The 6,000-nt window shown below is 42.9% G+C and overlaps 5 non-coding genes across 5 annotated transcripts; all 5 read left to right on the plus strand.

Annotated features, from left to right (window-relative positions):
* Positions 1-1,073: 1,073 nt before the first annotated feature.
* On the plus strand, positions 1,074-1,146 carry trnaf-gaa (transfer RNA phenylalanine (anticodon GAA)). The gene has a single exon. It is a non-coding gene; the product is annotated as a tRNA-Phe (tRNA).
* A 1,704-nt stretch (positions 1,147-2,850) lies between these two features.
* Positions 2,851-2,923, plus strand: trnaf-gaa (transfer RNA phenylalanine (anticodon GAA)). Its single transcript has one exon. It is a non-coding gene; the product is annotated as a tRNA-Phe (tRNA).
* A 1,018-nt stretch (positions 2,924-3,941) lies between these two features.
* trnaf-gaa (transfer RNA phenylalanine (anticodon GAA)) lies at positions 3,942-4,014 on the plus strand. Its single transcript has one exon. It is a non-coding gene; the product is annotated as a tRNA-Phe (tRNA).
* Positions 4,015-4,615: 601 nt separating this feature from the next.
* trnaf-gaa (transfer RNA phenylalanine (anticodon GAA)) lies at positions 4,616-4,688 on the plus strand. Its single transcript has one exon. It is a non-coding gene; the product is annotated as a tRNA-Phe (tRNA).
* Positions 4,689-5,715: 1,027 nt separating this feature from the next.
* On the plus strand, positions 5,716-5,788 carry trnaf-gaa (transfer RNA phenylalanine (anticodon GAA)). Its single transcript has one exon. It is a non-coding gene; the product is annotated as a tRNA-Phe (tRNA).
* The last annotated feature ends 212 nt before the right edge of the window (positions 5,789-6,000 follow it).

Below are 6,000 nucleotides of genomic sequence, written 5' to 3' on the forward strand. Positions count from 1 at the left end.
GACTGAAGATCTAAAGGTCCCTGGTTCGATCCCTAGTTTTGGCATCTGTATGTGTTCTTTCTTTATGCTCTGGCTTCAAGGAAACTATCCACAGCTTTGTTTGTGGGCCTCAATGGTGTGTGCTACGCTGATCTTCTGAAAGAAAGTAATCTCTTGCTTTTATATCTGAAATGTTGACATCAGTGTTACAGGAAAGTTGCTTGTCATTGTTACATGACAGAAGGTTGTCGTAAGACAAGGCTGCATGAAGTGTGAACTGGAGCTTTCTTGGACCCACAAAAAAATTGTTTTGGGGGAATGCGGGAATCGATCCCACTACCTATAGCATGCTAAGCAAAAACAATACCAATTGATCAAATTTCCCAGCTGTTTGAAATTGCCACAAGGAGCAACCAAGAGTGTCCAGTCTTGTCAGGCTATGCTGTTGGTGGACTTGTTAGTTTGCGCTCCAGCACTTGCAGAGGCTCATCTCAACAATTGTGCTCTGTAGCCAGCGGCCGGTTAGCTCAGTTGGTTAGAGTGTCTGATACGCTGCTCTCTGAAAGTTAGTAATGTCTTGCTTTGTCATCTGACATTGTGACATCAGTGTTACATGAGAGTTGCTTGTCATTTTTACATGACAGTTTCATGTCATTGTTTACATGACAGTAGGTTGTCGTAAGACAAGGCTGCATGAAGTGTGAACTGGAGTTTTCTTGGATCCATAAAATAATGTGCTTTTGGAGAATGCAGGCATCGATCCAACTACCTCAGGGATGCAAAGAATTTGAGCTAATTCCCCAGCCGTTTGGAATTTCCTCAAGAAGCAACCAAGAGGGTCCAGTCTTGTCAGTCTATGCTGTTGGTTGATTTGTTAGTTTAGGCGCCAGCACTTGCAGAGGTTCGGTGCATATCAACAATTGCACCCAATATCTAGTGGAAGGTTAGCTCAGTTGGTTAGAGTGTGGTGCAAATAATGCCAAGGTTATGGGTTCGATCCCCATACTGTCAATTATGTACATTTTGAGTGTCAAAATTATGAGTCACATGCATGTGAATTGTCAAGGGTGCCACAGAATTAAGTTGAGTGAATTGCCGAAATAGCTCAGTTGGGAGAGCGTTAGACTGAAGATCTAAAGGTCCCTGGATCGATCCCTGGTTTCGGCATCTGTATGTGTTCTTTCTTTATGCTTTGGCTTCAAGGAAACTATCCACAGCTTTGTTAGTGGGCCTCAATGGTGTGTGCTACGCTGCTCCTCTTAAAGTAAGTAATGTCTTGCTTTTTCATCTGACATTTTGACATCAGTGTTACAGGAAAGTTGCTTGTCATTGTTACATGACAGTAGGTTGTCGTAAGACAAGGCTGCATGAAGTGTGAACTGGAGTTTTCTTGGATCCATAAAATAATGTGCTTTTGGAGAATGCAGGCATCGATCCAACTACGTCAGGGATGCAAAGAATTTGAGCTAATTCCCCAGCCGTTTGGAATTTCCTCAAGAAGCAACCAAGAGGGTCCAGTTTTGTCAGTCTATGCTGTTGGTTGATTTGTTAGTTTAGGCGCCAGCACTTGCAGAGGTTCGGTGCATATCAACAATTGCACCCAATAACTAGTGGAAGGTTAGCTCAGTTGGTTAGAGTGTGGTGCAAATAATGCCAAGGTTATGGGTTCGATCCCCATACTGGCAATTATGTACATTTTGAGTGTCAAAATTATGAATCACATGCATGTGAATTGTCAAGGGTGCTACAGAATCAAGTTGAGTGAATTGCCGAAATAGCTCAGTTGGGAGAGCGTTAGACTGAAGATCTAAAGGTCCCTGGTTCGATCCCTAGTTTTGGCATCTGTATGTGTTCTTTCTTTATGCTCTGGCTTCAAGGAAACTATTCACAGCTTTGTTTGTGGGCCTCAATGGTGTGTGCTACGCTGATCTTCTGAAAGAAAGTAATCTCTTGCTTTTATATCTGAAATGTTGACATCAGTGTTACAGGAAAGTTGCTTGTCATTGTTACATGACAGAAGGTTGTCGTAAGACAAGGCTGCATGAAGTGTGAACTGGAGCTTTCTTGGACCCACAAAAAAAATTGTTTTGGGGGAATGCGGGAATCGATCCCACTACCTATAGCATGCTAAGCAAAAACAATACCAATTGATCAAATTTCCCAGCTGTTTGAAATTGCCACAAGGAGCAACCAAGAGTGTCCAGTCTTGTCAGGCTATGCTGTTGGTGGACTTGTTAGTTTGCGCTCCAGCACTTGCAGAGGCTCATCTCAACAATTGTGCTCTGTAGCCAGCGGCCGGTTAGCTCAGTTGGTTAGAGTGTCTGATACGCTGCTCTCTGAAAGTTAGTAATGTCTTGCTTTGTCATCTGACATTGTGACATCAGTGTTACATGAGAGTTGCTTGTCATTTTTACATGACAGTTTCATGTCATTGTTTACATGACAGTAGGTTGTCGTAAGACAAGGCTGCATGAAGTGTGAACTGGAGTTTTCTTGGATCCATAAAATAATGTGCTTTTGGAGAATGCAGGCATCGATCCAACTACCTCAGGGATGCAAAGAATTTGAGCTAATTCCCCAGCCGTTTGGAATTTCCTCAAGAAGCAACCAAGAGGGTCCAATCTTGTCAGTCTATGCTGTTGGTTGATTTGTTAGTTTAGGCGCCAGCACTTGCAGAGGTTCGGTGCATATCAACAATTGCACCCAATATCTAGTGGAAGGTTAGCTCAGTTGGTTAGAGTGTGGTGCAAATAATGCCAAGGTTATGGGTTCGATCCCCATACTGTCAATTATGTACATTTTGAGTGTCAAAATTATGAGTCACATGCATGAGAATTGTCAAGGGTGCCACAGAATTAAGTTGAGTGAATTGCCGAAATAGCTCAGTTGGGAGAGCGTTAGACTGAAGATCTAAAGGTCCCTGGTTCGATGCCTGGTTTCGGCATCTGTATGTGTTCTTTCTTTATGCTTTGGCTTCAAGGAAACTATCCACAGCTTTGTTAGTGGGCCTCAATGGTGTGTGCTACGCTGCTCCTCTTAAAGTAAGTAATGTCTTGCTTTTTCATCTGACATTTTGACATCAGTGTTACAGGAAAGTTGCTTGTCATTGTTACATGACAGTAGGTTGTCGTAAGACAAGGCTGCATGAAGTGTGAACTGGAGTTTTCTTGGATCCATAAAATAATGTGCTTTTGGAGAATGCAGGCATCGATCCAACTACGTCAGGGATGCAAAGAATTTGAGCTAATTTCCCAGATGTTTGAAATTGCCACAAGGAGCAACCAAGAGTGTCCAGTCTTGTCAGGCTATGCTGTTGGTGGACTTGTTAGTTTGCGCTCCAGCACTTGCAGAGGCTCATCTCAACAATTGTGCTCTGTAGCCAGCGGCCGGTTAGCTCAGTTGGTTAGAGTGTCTGATACGCTGCTCTCTGAAAGTTAGTAATGTCTTGCTTTGTCATCTGACATTGTGACATCAGTGTTACATGAGAGTTGCTTGTCATTTTTACATGACAGTTTCATGTCATTGTTTACATGACAGTAGGTTGTCGTAAGACAAGGCTGCATGAAGTGTGAACTGGAGTTTTCTTGGATCCATAAAATAATGTGCTTTTGGAGAATGCAGGCATCGATCCAACTACCTCAGGGATGCAAAGAATTTGAGCTAATTCCCCAGCCGTTTGGAATTTCCTCAAGAAGCAACCAAGAGGGTCCAGTCTTGTCAGTCTATGCTGTTGGTTGATTTGTTAGTTTAGGCGCCAGCACTTGCAGAGGTTCGGTGCATATCAACAATTGCACCCAATATCTAGTGGAAGGTTAGCTCAGTTGGTTAGAGTGTGGTGCAAATAATGCCAAGGTTATGGGTTCGATCCCCATACTGTCAATTATGTACATTTTGAGTGTCAAAATTATGAGTCACATGCATGTGAATTGTCAAGGGTGCCACAGAATTAAGTTAAGTGAATTGCCGAAATAGCTCAGTTGGGAGAGCGTTAGACTGAAGATCTAAAGGTCCCTGGTTCGATACCTGGTTTCGGCATCTCTATGTGTTCTTTCTTTGTGCTTTGGCTTCAAGGAAACTATCCACAGCTTTGTTTGTGGCCCTCAATGGTGTGTGCTACGCTGCTCCTCTTAAAGTAAGTAATGTCTTGCTTTTTCATCTGACATTTTGACATCAGTGTTACAGGAAAGTTGCTTGTCATTTTTACATGACAGTAGGTTGTCGTAAGACAAGGCTGCATGAAGTGTGAACTGGAGTTTTCTTGGATCCATAAAATAATGTGCTTTTGGAGAATGCAGGCATCGATCCAACTACCTCAGGGATGCAAAGAATTTGAGCTAATTCCCCAGCCGTTTGGAATTTCCTCAAGAAGCAACCAAGAGGGTCCAGTCTTGTCAGTCTATGCTGTTGATTGATTTGTTAGTTTAGGCGCCAGCACTTGCAGAGGTTAGGTGCATATCAACAATTGCACCCAATATCTAGTGGAAGGTTAGCTCAGTTGGTTAGAGTGTGGTGCAAATAATCCCAAGGTTATGGGTTCGATCCCCATACTGGTAATTATGTACATTTTGAGTGTCAAAATTATGAGTCACATGCATGTGAATTGTCAAGGGTGCCACAGAATTAAGTTGAGTGTATTGCCAAAATAGCTCAGTTGGGAGAGCGTTAGACTGAAGATCTAAAGGTCCCTGGTTCGATCCCTGGTTTCGGCATCTGTATGAGTTCTTTCTTTATGCTTTGGCTTCAAGGAAACTATCCACAGCTTTGTTTGTGGGCCTCAATGGTGTGTGCTACGCTGCTCCTCTTAAAGTAAGTAATGTCTTGCTTTTTCATCTGACATTTTGACATCAGTGTTACAGGAAAGTTGCTTGTCATTGTTACATGACAGTAGGTTGTCGTAAGACAAGGCTGCATGAAGTGTGAACTGGAGTTTTCTTGGACCCACAAAAAAATTGTTTTGGGGGAATGCGGGAATCGATCCCACTACCTATAGCATGCTAAGCAAAAACAGTACCAATTGATCAAATTTCCCAGCTGTTTGAAATTGCCACAAGGAGCAACCAAGAGTGTCCAGTCTTGTCAGGCTATGCTGTTGGTGGACTTGTTAGTTTGCGCTCCAGCACTTGCAGAGGCTCATCTCAACAATTGTGCTCTGTAGCCAGCGGCCGGTTAGCTCAGTTGGTTAGAGTGTGTGATACGCTGCTCTCTGAAAGTTAGTAATGTCTTTCTTTGTCATCTGACATTGTGACATCAGTGTTACATGAGAGTGCTTGTCATTTTTACATGACAGTTTCATGTCATTGTTTACATGACAGTAGGTTGTCGTAAGACAAGGCTGCATGAAGTGTGAACTGGAGTTTTCTTGGATCCATAAAATAATGTGCTTTTGGAGAATGCAGGCATCGATCCAACTACCTCAGGGATGCAAAGAATTTGAGCTAATTCCCCAGCCGTTTGGAATTCCTCAAGAAGCAACCAAGAGGGTCCTATCTTGTCAGTCTATGCTGTTGGTTGATTTGTTAGTTTAGGCGCCAGCACTTGCAGAGGTTCGGTGCATATCAACAATTGCACCCAATATCTAGTGGAAGGTTAGCTCAGTTGGTTAGAGTGTGGTGCAAATAATGCCAAGGTTATGGGTTCGATCCCCATACTGGCAATTATGTACATTTTGAGTGTCAAAATTATGAGTCACATGCATGTAAATTGTCAAGGGTGCCACAGAATTAAGTTGAGTGAATTGCCGAAATAGCTCAGTTGGGAGAGCGTTAGACTGAAGATCTAAAGGTCCCTGGTTCGATCCCTGGTTTCGGCATCTGTATGTGTTCTTTCTTTATGCTTTGGCTTCAAGGAAACTATCCACAGCTTTGTTTGTGGGCCTCAATGGTGTGTGCTACGCTGATCTTCTGATAGAAAGTAATCTCTTGCTTTTATATCTGACATTTTGACATCAGTGTTACAGGAAAGTTGCTTGTCATTGTTACATGACAGTAGGTTGTCGTAAGACAAGGCTGCATGAAGTGTGAA

Source organism: Oncorhynchus kisutch, unplaced genomic scaffold, assembly GCF_002021735.2.
Source record: "Oncorhynchus kisutch isolate 150728-3 unplaced genomic scaffold, Okis_V2 scaffold731, whole genome shotgun sequence".
NCBI classification, from domain to species: domain Eukaryota; kingdom Metazoa; phylum Chordata; class Actinopteri; order Salmoniformes; family Salmonidae; genus Oncorhynchus; species Oncorhynchus kisutch.